This window comes from Hemicordylus capensis, chromosome 2, assembly GCF_027244095.1.
Source record: "Hemicordylus capensis ecotype Gifberg chromosome 2, rHemCap1.1.pri, whole genome shotgun sequence".
Lineage (NCBI taxonomy): Eukaryota > Metazoa > Chordata > Lepidosauria > Squamata > Cordylidae > Hemicordylus > Hemicordylus capensis.
Genome location: NC_069658.1, coordinates 242,269,746 through 242,284,057, shown reverse-complemented (window position 1 = coordinate 242,284,057; position 14,312 = coordinate 242,269,746). Strand labels below are relative to the sequence as shown.

Below are 14,312 nucleotides of genomic sequence, written 5' to 3'. Positions count from 1 at the left end.
TCCAACGTTGTCCTCTGTTACCAACCAAGGTGTCGTAGAAAAGAGAGTGATGGGTCTGCAGCCAGGTTGAGGAACAACTCCCAGGTGGCCCAACTGCAGCGGGAGATCCAATCCTGCTCCGTCCACTCCATGTGAGCAGGACATGACGGCAGGGCGGGGGGGGGAGGCACAGTGGGCGCAGAGAGGGGCAAATCCAGTAGGGGGGGGGTCCCAGGGTGCGCTTCAGAGAAATAGTGGGGGCGAGAACGGGAAGCAAGTGGGTGGCCCTGGAAGTAGTGAGGAGGACACTCATAATATCCCTCCCCACTGTAGTATCACTGCAGCCTCCTTGGGCGCCCTTCCCTTCCTCCGTTCTTTCCCTGCTTCCCTTCCCCCTCTCTCCATCTCCCGTCTTTACTTGTTGGGACTTGGGAGACGGGACTCTCTGGGGGCAGAAGGCAGCAGCAGACAGGATCTTCCTTTCGCTGCTGTCGCCGCCAAGGAGTCGCGCATCAAGCCCAAAGCGGCATTCCCTTCCGGCGGCTCGTGTTTTGAGAAATAGCTATCCCCCCAGTCCACTCCGTCCACACTCCCTCCAGACTAGGTGGAGCCTACCTGGAAGTACAAGCAGGTACCAAAATCCGGAGCAGTGCATTTTGGGACATGTAGTTCCTTCAATGAGTGCAGCGATCGTCGGTAGTCATTCACAGAACTACGTGTCCCCAAATGCACTGCTCCGGATTTCAGTGTGTGCTGCTTTTCACGCTAGGCTCCACCTACGCTGAGTACTCCTTCCCATCCCTTGTGTTTTCCTGCTGGATGCGCACAGCGCTCAAAGGCAGCCTCGGTGCGAATGCTGCATGGACTGGAATCCGGAGCTGCTGCCTGAAGCCCGCCGAAGAGGGAACTGGTGAGTCCCCATTGCCCTTTGGGGGAAGGGAGAACCGGATGGCTGTCGGGGAGGGGTGGTAGGCAATACCAGGTGGGCAAGGAATGGGGTGGGTGCGTGGGACACCCACCAGCAGGAAGGGAAAGAACAAAGCGGGCCTCCCCTCGAGGAGCAAGTTTGAGCTCTGTTGAGGTAGACCTGGGAAGAACCGTGATTTTTCTACCCTAGCGTCGTTCCTAGAGTCAGACCAAAGAAAACGAGGCTGCCTTGGACTGAAGGTTTTGTTTTGTGGACCTCCCTTTCCCTCCCCCACACATACATACATACATACATACATACATACATACATTTATTTATTTATTTATTTATTTATTTATTTATTTATTTGAGACATCTCTAGTTTCTCTTAAGTCCTGGCATTTGTCTCCTTTTTGTACAGGAAGACGGTCCATGAGGTGGAATCTGGGTGTCAAAAACTTCCCTCCCTCAAGAGAGAACAAGGAGTTCTTAGATCTTGTTGGAGGCTGCCCTGGAACACAGGTTAAAGATGGGAAAGAAAAATTCTGCAGGCCTGGATGCAGGAAATGGCCCTGATGCCACCCAGGCGGAGAGCAGTGGAGGATTCTGGGAAAGGACCACACAGAAGATCCTGAGTGGGGACAACCTGAGCTCAGATGTACAATGCCAGCCCTTCAGGCAGTTCTGCTGCCAGGATGCTAAGGGGCCTCGAGAGATTTGCAACCAGCTGCACAACCTTTGCTGTCAGTGGCTGATGCCAGAAAGACACACGAAAAATCAGATCCTGGACCTGGTCGTCCTGGAGAGGTTCCTCCTCATCCTACCCCCAAAGATGGAGAGCTGGGTCAGAGAATGTGGAGCGGAGACCAGTTCGCAGGCGGTGGCCCTGGCAGAAGGTTTTCTCCTGAGCCAGGCAGAGGAAAAGCAGCAGCAGGAAGAGCAGCAGGTGAGAGAGCGGTTCATCCTGGGCATTGCAACGGGCCTAGAATGTGAGCCAGGAGATCCTAGAATAAGCCACTAGTTGTCCAAGAAGGCAACTGGAGAATCCCTCCAGGAGATGACCCTCCCACCTCACCCCTCCTCAGGCTTTGCTCTGCACCGTTCCCCATCCTAATCTCTGCCTCTCCCTGTCCCCTGTCTGAGATTTCCTCTTCTGTCTCTTTCAGATTCCAGGACCGTTGTCAGAAGCAGCTCCTGATTTCTCTGAGGCAGAGAGGGCTCCACTAGAAGCCAAGCAGAGGCCACTGTCTAGGTGGACCTCGCAGGAAGTTGGCAGAGCTGCCACCTCGCTGGGTAAGGAGGGATGGGTCGGATGTCCCCTTGGCCATCCTCTTCTTCATATGTCCTCAAAATACATGGGATGCTTTGATGTTTCTCTGAGCCCATTTGAGGAGGATTTTGCCTTCTAGCCTCTTGCAAAAGGGTTTTAAAAATGTTTTATTTTGGGATTTAAATCCAAATCTGTACTTGCAGAGACTTTGGAGAGACACTTTTTCTTGCATGGAGCTTAAATATATACTTGTTTAAAAACAGAAAATGTGTATCAAGAATTCATCATTATTGGAACTCGTCAGATCTCCAGGCTGGCATCTTCCCCATCATCCTCTCCTTCCCGATGACAACCAAGGGTGGGCAATGGGCAGTGTTCCCTCTAATAGGGATTCCCAGATGTTGTTGACTACAACTCCCAGAATCCCCAAGCAAAACCATTGCAGCTGGGAATTTTGGGAGTTGTAGTCAACAACATCTGGGAATCTCTGTTAAAGGGAACATTGCCAATGGGGTGAGCAAGTTTTCCCACCTGCTCTCCTACTGTTGGACCTCTGGGGTTACATGAAGGAGAGGCACATTTGACATCCTCCCCCTAATATGCACTTTTATGTCCCCACAATATTTTTTTTCCTGATTTATGTTCTGATTTCCTATAAAGCTGCACTCAAAAGATCTCAAGGAAAGATTAAGGACAGGAGATTGTGCGGAGGGAAGAAATTATTTGGGCCGATGAGAGTGGAGGCTGCTATGGTGTCTAGATCCCTGCTCAAAGTTGGAGGAATTGGTCTGCAGGAAAGAGACTTTTCACATGCTCTCCCCCTCCCCCGAAATGCACTTCTGTGCTTCCATCAGTGTTTTCTTTTCATGTCTATAGGAGTTTTCTACAGAGCTGCATTCAATGGAGCTCAAGGGGAGGCTTAGGCCAGGAGTGTCCCCAGAGGGGAGGACTGATTTGGGCAAATGAGAGGCAAAGTTGTTCCATTGTGTGATCTGCCATTCCAGAAAAGGCATTTGCCTGCCTTTTCTGGAGGGGGAAGACCATCTTTGCTTGAAGAAAATCACCTAGAGAGGGAACATCCACTACAACTCTCCCCTCAGGCCTTTTCCTGCCCGCTTTCTCCTTTCATCTCTCACCCTTTTTCTTGCCAGATGTACATGATGGAGGGAAGCCATCTGAACTCCTAGCCCTGCTTTCATGCTCCCCTGAGAATTTGCTTTGGCTGTGTGCGTGTGTCGGGAAAACACTTTTCTCCAGCCTCTCCCACAGTTTAAAAATAGGTTGAGTTATGGCAGTTTTCAACTCAAAAACTGCCATATGCATCAGAATCCATATTTTGAATTGTGCACTAAGCCAACATGAAGATCCTCCCCACCTCCCAAGTACACTTAATTGTCTCTCTATTTCGTTCACCAACATCTTTCCATGACTCTTTTTTGATTCGCAGGTACTGGAATGATTCTGCCAACGGATTCTCAGCTATCTCTTCTTGCTTGTGGAGTGGAAGAGGATTCAATACAACCAGATCAAGTAGGGGAGGGGTCACTGGGGGGGAGGAGGAGGACAGGGAATGAACAGATTACCTTTGTCTGTTCCACATCCCCCTGGGTGTGAAAGCATCTCTCTTTCCTTTGGCCTCTGGCAAAACTGATGGCTAGAAGGGCTGTGAAGGCCACTTGTGAAGGCTTTTATCTGGTTAACTGGGCAAGGAAGAGCCGTTGAAAGGGTTGGCTGTCAAATATTTAGCAGGAGGACAGCATTTTGCCTCTTTGTCCCAGGACTGTGTGATTTTCAGTGGCAGTTGTTGGTGTCTTCATTGTGTCTTTTTCTATTTTTGTACACAATTGGAGCACCTTCCCCCTCTGTTTTTATTTACTATGTAAATTATTATCCCTCATCCAGCCCATTCCTCCCTCGAGGAATTGATAGGAGTGTGAATCATTTGGCCTTTTTGGCTCATTGGAGGCTTTTGATAGTATTGACCATAGTATCCCTCTGGAGTGTCTGGGGAGTTGGGACTGGGAGGTACTGCTTTGCAGTGGTTCCACTCCTACCTCTCGGGCAGATTCCAGATGGTGTCTCTTGGAGACTGTTGTTGAGTGTGCCCTGAGAGGAAGGCAAGAAAGGAGGCCCCCAGGCCAGGGGAGAGCATAACATCGGCCCCCATAGAGACCAGCTCTGGCCTGTGAGGACTGTTGGGGCAGCCCCTCCCCCTCCTTCCCAGGAGTATGGAAAGACCAGTGTGCCCTGGGAGGAAGGCAAGAAAGGAGGCACCCAGGCCAGGGAGCTCTTGCCCTCAGCTCCTGGAAAGACCAACAGCCTGAGATGATGATGAATAATTAGATTTCTATACCGCCCTTCCAAAAATGGTTCAGGGCAGTTTACACAGAGAAATAATAAATAAATAAGATGGATCCTTGTCCCCAAAGGGCCCACAATCTAAAAAAAAAAACATAAGATACACACCAGCAACAGTCACTGGAGGTACTGTGCTGGGGGTGGATAGGGCCAGTTAATCTCCCCTTGCTGAATAAAGAGAATCACCACGTTAAAAGGTGCCTCTCTGCCAAGTTAGCGGGGGTTGAGTGTGCTAACATAACTTTTTAAAATCTTCTGTCATTTGCGTCTTTTAATATTGTAAACCACTTTGGGTGCCTTTGTAAAGGCAGAAAGGCAGTATATAAATGTATTAAATAATAATAATTCAAAAAGTGAACTTTTCTATGGCACACACACACACACACACACACACACACACACACACACACACCAGGCGTCATACTGTCTCCACTTTTTAACATCTACATGAAACCGCTGGGAGAGATCACCAGGAGATTTGGTACAGGGTTATCAATATGCTGATGACACCCAAATCTATTTGTCCATGTCGGCTTCATCCAGAGAGGGCTTCACCTCCCTAAAAGTGACTCATTCGTGAGACCATAACATCTTCCAGAAATGTAATAAATAAAGAATAATAAAAGAAATGCCTGCCTGGAGGCAGTAATGGGCTGGATGAGGTTAACAAACTGAGACTGAATCCAGGTAAGATGGAGGTACTTATTGTGCAGGATCAGAACTCAGAAGGCAATTCTGATCTGCCAGTTCTGGATGGGGTCACACTTCCCCCAGAAGGAACAGGTATAAAGTCTGGGGGTGCTTCTGGATCCAAGCCTCCCCCTGGTGTCTCAGGTTGAGGCAGTGGCCAGAGGTGCTTTCTATCAGCTTTGGCTGATATGCCAGCTGTGTCATTTCTGAGCTAAATGACTTCAAAATCGTATTACATATGCTCTAGACTTGACTACTGCAATGCGCTCTCTTTGGGGCTGCCTTTGTACATGGTCCGGAAACTGCAGTTGGTACCGAAGGTGGCAGGTCTTGGGGTTAAGAACCACACTGGCTACCAGTAGGTTTTCTGACAATATACAAGGTGCTTGTGTAGTCTATAAAGCCCTAAACAGAACATAAGAACAGCCCTGCTGGATCAGGCCCAAGGCCCATCTAGTCCAGCATCCTGTTTCGCACAGTGGCCCACCAGATGCCGCTGGAAGCCACAGACAGGAGTTGAGGGCATGCCCAATCTCCTGCCATTACTCCCCTGCAACTGGTACTCAGAGGCATCCTGGCTTTTGAGGCTGGAGGTGGCCCACCGCCCTCCGACTAGTAGCCATTGATAGAGCTCTCCTCCATGAAGTCATCCAAACCCCTCTTAAAGCCATCCAGGTTGTTGGCTTTCACCACATCCTGTGGCAGAGAGTTCCACAAGTGGATCAGCTTAGGCCCAGGGTATTTACGAGAACATCTTCACTATGAGCCCCATTGCCCATTGAGATCACCTGGAGAGGTTTGTCAGCAGTTGCCACCAGCCCGTCTGGTGGCTGCCCAGGGATGGGCCTTCTCTGTTGCCACTTTGAGGCTCTGGAATGCGCTTCCTCCTGAAATAAGAGCCTCTTCATATCTGACAACTTTTAAAAAGTTAAAAGAAACATTTTTCTCCCAAGCATTTTAACTAGACTGTGGTTTTCAATTTGTGTTAAGGTTTTTATTTTTGTTTTAACTTGTTTTCTGTTGTTAATCACCTGGAGACGGACATTTGGAGTGGGGTACAAATATGCTAAATTAAATAAATAAATAAACTACTTAGAAGGTTTTTGTGAAAAGTAGTATATAAGTATAATTAAAGACCCGGCAGGGGAATCTTTCCTGCCCTTCTCTTAAGAGTTTACATTAGCTACCCATTTGGATTGTACTGGGAAATGAAAGAACCCTTATGTGTTTTGTGGGGAATAAATGTTTTCTGCTTCTGCTTCCAGGATGCAGTGACCTTTGAGGAGGTGGCCGTGCATTTCACGGAGGAGGAGTGGGCTTTGCTGGATCCGGACCAAAGAGCCCTGCACAGGGCAGTCATGGAGGAGAATTATGAGAACGTGTCCTCTCTGGGTAAGGTTCCCTCTTTTTCGCTGAATGGGGGACTGAAAGAGGAAAAGAGAAATGGGTCTGGTTTTCTGAAGTTGTTGAGAGCAAGGTGTAGATAACTGGGTTCAGTCCACTTGTGGGCAAGAGAACCAGTGTCCTATAGGAGTCAGAGTGTTAAAGATCTTGAAGATCTGGGACTCGATACTCCTCAGTGATGAAGCTCATTGGGTGGTTTTGAACCTTCTGCAGGTACATAGGAACATAGGAAGCTGCTTTCTACTAAGTCAGACCATTGGTCCATCTAGCTCTGGTTTGCAGTGGCTTCTCCTAGGTTGCAGGCAGGAGTCTCTCTCAGCCCTATCTTGGAGACACCAGGGAGGGAACTTGGAGACTTCTTCATGCCAGCATTCATGCCAGCATGAAGATGCTCTTCCCAGAGCGGCCCCATCCCCTAAGGGCAATATCTTACAGTGCTTACGCATGTAGTCTCCCATTCAGATGCAAACAGGGCAGACTCTCCTTAGCAAAGAAGGCAATTCATGCTTGCTACCACAAGGCCAGCTCTCCTCCATGGGACAAGACAGCATTTGGCAGCTCTCCTTGGTTACTGCAATGCCTTGGGATGCCTCTGCCAAAGTCTGATCATCCGCATCCCTTCCGTGCAGGATCAACAAGTTCCCTCCACCAACATCATTACTACTTCGGTTTTGCTCTACTGCCACCTTATATAGAATTTTATAAATGTTGTGAGCTGCCTAGAGTAGTACTGTACTGGAGGGGTGAGGCATAGATATTTTAAATTAAATAAATAAATAAATAAATAAACAAATTAAATAAAATGCATAATAAATTTTGGTGGACATTTTAAGAAATAGGGCTGACATTTGCTATCTCCTTGCCCCATTGGTGTCCCTGACTACCTAGGTTAGGATAAACAATGGGGATCTCTAGGACTTTTTCTAACCCTCTTTGGAAAGGGCTGCTGCACTCTCAGCTTCATACTTAGGGCTAGTTCTCACAATGGATCCAATGTGGACTCTTGCTAGAATCTGGAGATCCCTGTGGCATGCACCCCCCCCCACAGAGTGATTTCAAAACTGCAGGAATTTTCTCTGGACCCCAACTGCAATACCTTACAGTGCTCACGTATGTAGTCTCCCATTCAAATGCAGACCAGGGTGGATCCTGCTTAGCAAAGGGGACAATTCATGCTTGCTACCACAAGACCAGCTCTCCTGGTCTTGTGGTAGCAGTGTGCTCTGTCACTGATCTACATCCCCTCCCCTAAGGAGTCTAACAGTCTAGAGGGACGGAAATCTCGGTCTCCTTGAGCATGTTAGGAGAGGGAGATCTGGGATCCATGCAGAGAGGACCAGAGGAGAGTAGGGGTGTGCACAAACCGGTTCAAAGGCCATCCGGCAGTTCAGTGGGTTCGAAGGTACCATTTAAGCAAGAAGGGGAGAGAGAGAGAAAATGGTGGCAAGTGTATCTACTTATATGCATTTAAATTCCGCTCTTCCTCTAAGGAGCCCAGAGTACTTTACACAATTATGCTTATTCTCAACTACGCTGTGCGGTAGGTGAGGCTGAGAGAAAAGTGAGTGGCCCAGAGTCGCCCAGTGAGTTCCATGGCTGAGTGGGGGATTTGAACTTGGGTCTCCCCAGTCCTAGTCCAACACTTTACCCACAACACCACATTGGCTCCCAAAGTTGCAAATTCCACACTTCCAGTCTCCTTGAAATCTGCTGTGCTCTTTTCAGTTGAAGGGCTAGCAGTGGGACATAAGAACAGCCCTGCTGGATCAGGCCCAAGGCCCATCTAGTCCAGCATCCTGTTTCACACAGTGACCCACCCAATGCTGCTGGAAGCCACAGGCAGGAGTTGAGGGCATGCCCTCTCTCCTGCTGTTACTCCCCTGCAACTGGTACTCAGAGGCATCTTGCCTTTGAGGCTGGAGGTGGCCTATAGCCCTCCGACTAGTAGCCGTTGATAAACCTCTCCTCCATGAAATTATCCAAACCCCTCTTCAAGCCATCCAGGTTGTTGGTTGTCACCACATCTTGTGGCAGAGAATTCCACAAGTTGATTATGTGTTGTGTGAAAAAGTACCTGTTCGTTGGTCCTAAATTTCCTGACAAGGTCTGACTTTTGCTGTGGCATGGAGTAGCAGCCATGGGTAGACATGCCCTTCCGCCTTCCTTACAGCTTGGCTTCCTAGCCCAGAAGATTGCTCGGACATCTATGTAGTATGTTGCAGTAATAACAAAATGGTGGTTGTTTATTATTATTTGGATGCATGTTAAAAATGTTGTTTTTATTTATTTTAAATACATGTTAGGTAGTTATTTTTTAGATACGTGTAAAAATTCAGAGAAGGCCCGGTGCAAAGTCGGCACCAAATGATTCAGCAGTGTTATTCAGATACGTGTAAAAGTTTATTCTGAGCGACTTGATCTTCTCTTTATAGGGTTCATTTACATTTACATTTCCAAGTAAATACATTTGTAAGTTCATTCTAGATATCTCATTTCCCTCTATACTGAATTGGAGAGTGCCAAATCATACTTCGCCCAGGGCACCCAAAACCCTTGGGCTGGCCCTGGGCTGCCCCCACCTGTGTCTCAGTAATACAGAGCAGTCTGGCTGTGATGTTCTGCCATCAAGAGGACAAGTAACTGGGACTTGTTCATGGATGTAAGGCCCCTTGACTGTCTCAGCCCTGATCAGTTTTCTCTCTTGATTCCAGCAGGTGTCACTTGGGAGAACGAGAACAAGGGAAAGCCCCACAGAGGATTGTTGGGAGGTGCTGGAAGGACAAAGAGGGAACAACAAAGAATAAAAAGTGAAATCAAGCAGAAGAGGAATGGATCTCCTGCTTCTCAGCATGGTGAATTGCAGACTATCACAATCCAGGGGGGGAAAAAGAAAGGAGTAGAGAAAACTCCTTTCAACAAGAGGAATGTCATTTCTGAACCTCAGGAGAAAATGCATACAGAGGAGAAACCTTACAAATGCTTGGAATGTGGGAAAAGCTTCAGCAAGAGAGGACTGCTCAACAAACATAATAGAATCCACATAGGAGAGAAACCATATACATGCTTGGAGTGTGAAAAGAGCTTCAGTCAGAAGTCAAAACTCACTGTACATCAAAGGATTCACACAGGAGAGAAACCATATAAATGCTTGGAGTGTGGGAAGAGTTTCAGTCAAAGTGGATATCTCACATTGCATCAAAGGATTCACACAGGGGAGAAACCATATCAGTGCTTGGAGTGTGGAAAGAGCTTCAGACACAGCACAAGCCTGACTTCACACCAAAGGATTCACAGAGGAGAGAAATCATATACGTGCTTGGAGTGTGGAAAGAAATTCCGTCAAAATTCAAATCTCACATCACACCAAAGAATTCACTCCGGGGATAAACCATATTCCTGCTTGGATTGTGGAAAGAGCTTTAGCTATAAGCAGCGACTTACTTTACATCAAAGGGTCCACACAGGAGAGAAACCATATAAATGTTTGGAGTGTGGAAAGAGCTTCAGTCAAAATTCACATCTGACTTCACATCAAAGGATTCACACAGGGGAGAAACCATATTCATGTTTGGAGTGTGGAAAGAGCTTCCGACAGAGCACAAGTCTGACTTCACACCAAAGGATTCACACAGTAGAAAAATCATATACATGCTTGGAGTGTGGAAAGGGCTTCAGTGAAAGTGCAGATCTCATTGTACATCAAAGGTTACACTCAGGAGAGAAACCATATAGATGCTTGGAGTGTGGAAAGGGCTTCAGTAAAAGGACAAAACTCACTGTACATCAAAGGATTCACACAGGAGAGAAACCATATAGATGCTTGGAGTGTGGAAAGGGCTTCAGTCGACCTTCAAATCTCACATCACATCAAAGGATTCATACAGGAGAGAAACCATATAGATGCTTGGAGTGTGGAAAGGGCTTCAGTAACAATGGAGATCTCACTATACATCAAAGGATTCACACAGGGGAGAAACCATATAGATGCTTGGAGTGTGGAAAATGCTTCAGACACAGCACAAGCCTGACTTCACACCGAAGGATTCACACAGGAGAGAAACCATATATATGCTTGGTGTGTGGAAAGGGCTTCAGTCAAAGGGCACAATTCACTGTACATCAACGGATTCACACAGGAGAGAAACCATATAAATGCTTGGACTGTGGGAAGAGCTTCTCTCAAGCCGGCTCCCTCACTTCACACCAAAGGATTCACACCAGGGAGGAACCATATAGATGCTTGGAATGTGGGAAGAGCTTCAGACATAGCACAAGCCTGACTTTACACCAAAGGATTCACACAGGAAAGAAACCATATACATGCTTGGAGTGTGGAAAGGGCTTCAGTAACAGTACAGATCTCACTATACATCAAAGGATGCACACGGGGGAGAAACCATATAGATGCTTGGAATGTGGAAAGGGCTTCAGTAAAAGGGCAAAACTCACTGTACATCAACGGATTCACACAGGAGAGAAACCATATATATGCTTGGAATGTGGAAAGGGATTCAGTCAAAGGGCAAAACTCACTATACATCAAAGGATTCACACAGGAGAGAAACCATATATATGCTTAGAATGTGGAAAGGGATTCAGTCAAAGGGCAAAACTCACTGTACATCAAAGGATTCACACAGGAGAGAAACCTTATACATGCCTGGAGTGTGGGAAGAGTTTCAGTCACAGCACAAGCCTAACTTCACACCAAAAGATTCACACAGGAGAGAAACCATATATATGCTTGGAGTGTGGAAAGGGATTCAGTCAAAGGGCAAAACTTACTGTACATCTAAGGATTCACACAGGAGATAAACCATATAAATGCTTTGAATGTGGAAAAAGCTTCAATCAAAGTTCAGGTCTTACTTCACATGAAAGGATTCATACAGGAGAGAAACCATATAAATGCTTGGTGTGTGGTAAGGGCTTCAGTCACAGCACAAGCCTGACTTCACACCAAAGGATTCACACAGGTGAGAAACCATATAAATGCTTGGTGTGTGGTAAGGGCTTCATTCGAAATGCTCATCTCACTTCACATCAGAAGATACACACAGGTGAGAAACCATATAAATGTTTGGAGTGCGGAAAGGGCTTCTGTCAAAGGTCAAAACTCACTGTACATCAAAGGATTCACACAGGAGAGAAACCATATACATGCTTGGAGTGTGGGAAGAGCTTCAGACACAGCACAAGCCTGACTTCACACCTAAGGATTCACACAGGAGAGAAACGATATAAATGCTTGGAGTGTGGAAAGGGCTACAGTCGAGCCGATTCCCTCACTTCACACAAAAGGATTCACACTGGGGAGGAACCATATACATGTTTGGAATTTGGAAAGGACTTCAGAGTAGACACAGCACAAACCTGACTTCTCATCAAAAACTTCATGCTGGTGAAATGATATAAATGTATTTATTATTGCTGGTGGCAACTTGGAGTGTGGGAAGAGCTTTTGTTTGGAGGCATTCCTGGAAAAAAGCAGCAATGGCATAGCAACCTTGGCTGTGTTTACATATCTCCTTGGGCCACTGCTGCCTCCACTACTCTCTCCACTCACCCCCCCCCCCATTAGCCTCATCCCCCCCCATCACCACCATTGGCCAGTTGCACACCACGGGCCTCCACTCACTTCCTTGTGCCAGCGGCAACATGGTGTAAGGATGTCACCACTTGGCTCCTGCGCAAGGAGGCCAGTGGTGGGAGGGAGGTGCCAAATAGCGTGGGGCCTGTGGCAGAGGCAGCAAATGGCAGGACCGGTGTTCGTGCGTTGGTTCCCCTTGATATCCCTCCAATGGCCCATCTGTAGAGCACACAGACCTTCGGTTTTATTACCCCCCCCCCCGCAAAGAAGATAGCTGGGCTGAAACCACAACGTGTTTCAATCAGCCATGAGATCTAGCTTTCCTTAATCTGCAGAGAGATCTAGGAATCAGCATGCAGATGAAGGACTAGGGCCTTTTGGCCTCTGGGAGAAGACCCTTGTTTCCCTCCCAGTGTTCCCTAGGGTTGTGCTCAAATGGTCAGGTTTGAGTCTTCAACTCCAAACTGTGCTCCGTTGGACAGTGAGATCTGTGAAGAACTTGTGATTCTGCAAGGCTAGGCCTTTTGGGCATGGGAAGCCTCAGCCACTTGCCTTTCCTTGCTCTGCCCATATGCCTGATTGGGTGAGTCCTTCCACTGGAGAAGCTGTCCTCGTTTTAGAGATGGCTCTTAGATTAGGGAAGGGTGTGGGTCAGCCCTTCTCTGGGGCTCATAATAGGCTCATGGGTAGGCATACCTGAGAGGTGTTATACCTGCAGTTCAATTGACTGATGCCCTTGTCAGCCTCATGGCAGAAATGCTTCTAATCTTTTACTAACACAAAGGGGTGTGCTGTAGGCTTTTCTCCACTCCAGAAGCTAATGTTTTTTTATTCCATGGCAGCCAAAGCACAGTGAAAGCCATGCTTTTCTCTTTTAGGCAGGAGTGGGGTGCACTGAAACAGAGGATGATTCGAACTATGATCAAGCAAATGAATGGAGTGTGGGGCTATCAGTGACGACTTTCATGCAGGCTATATGGAACCTCCAGGTTCAGAGGAGCAACAGTGGGAGAGGGCAGCAATCTTCATGCCCTGCTTCTGGGCTTCCTAGATGCATCCGATTGGGTACTGTGGGAAGGAGCATGTGAGACTAGATGGTTTCATCCAACAGGGCTCTTTCTCTGTTGGCTTGAATTCCAATACAGAGCATTATGAAAAGGAAGTCTTGATTTCATTTGCAAGTCACTAAAATGTTGACAGCCTTTGAAAAGCTCGGAGGATAGACTCTGTCGGAAATGTGTTTTAGGGAATGTCACCCATGCTTCACTTGAACCTTTCTTGTTCAAGTAGGCTTTTAAAAATGTCTGTTTTAAACAGTATTTTTAATTGTAGTTTCTGTATTGCTTTAATGCATTTTAAATCACATACTTGGTTAAACTGTGTTCTCAGCTGAATGTTGTGTTGTATTCTTTATTCTGTGAGCTACCCAGAGAACTATTGTTATGGGATGGTGATAACTATAGTAATAATAAATAATATGACCATCGTAATTTCTGATGCAGCTGTACCAACATGCAGCTATTTTGGGAAATGACCAGCGCTAACACAGAACACATGACCCCATAATCCTTTTCAGGCTAGCCCCTATTGCCATTAGCCTTCTGGAAGGAGATAGCCCTACTCTCCTAGTGTAAGCCATATTAAATGGTTGCCTGATCAATCAGTTGTTTGACCAGAAGGATTGAAAAGAAGAGGGTCACTAACTGACATGATGAGGAATTCACATGATGACGAATACGATGCTTACGACCAATATTTATATACAGCGTGAGATACAGGTTATGTTTGTACAGGTTACAGGAGATACAGTGGAAATACCAATGAATTCAGGGGGCCGGGGGCAGGATCAGGGGCCCCAGGGGGAATACCAACAATAAATACCAGGAGAATACAGGGGGAATGCCCCAAATACAGGTTACAGGAGATACAGGTTATATATTATATACAGTATATATTTATATGCATAGGGAAATATAAATAAATAAATAAAATGGCTCCCTAACCCCAAAGGGCTCATAATCTTAAAAAGAAAGTTAAGATAGACACCAGCAACAGCCACTGGGGCTGGATAGGGCCAGTTGTTCTCCTTCTGCTCAATAAAGAGAGTCACCGCT

General features: G+C 46.9%; 1 pseudogene; it reads left to right on the top strand.

The window, feature by feature from the left end:
• LOC128347575 (zinc finger protein 850-like) overlaps window positions 1-13,688 on the top strand; it is a 54,634-nt pseudogene extending 40,946 nt beyond the window's left edge.
• The last annotated feature ends 624 nt before the right edge of the window (window positions 13,689-14,312 follow it).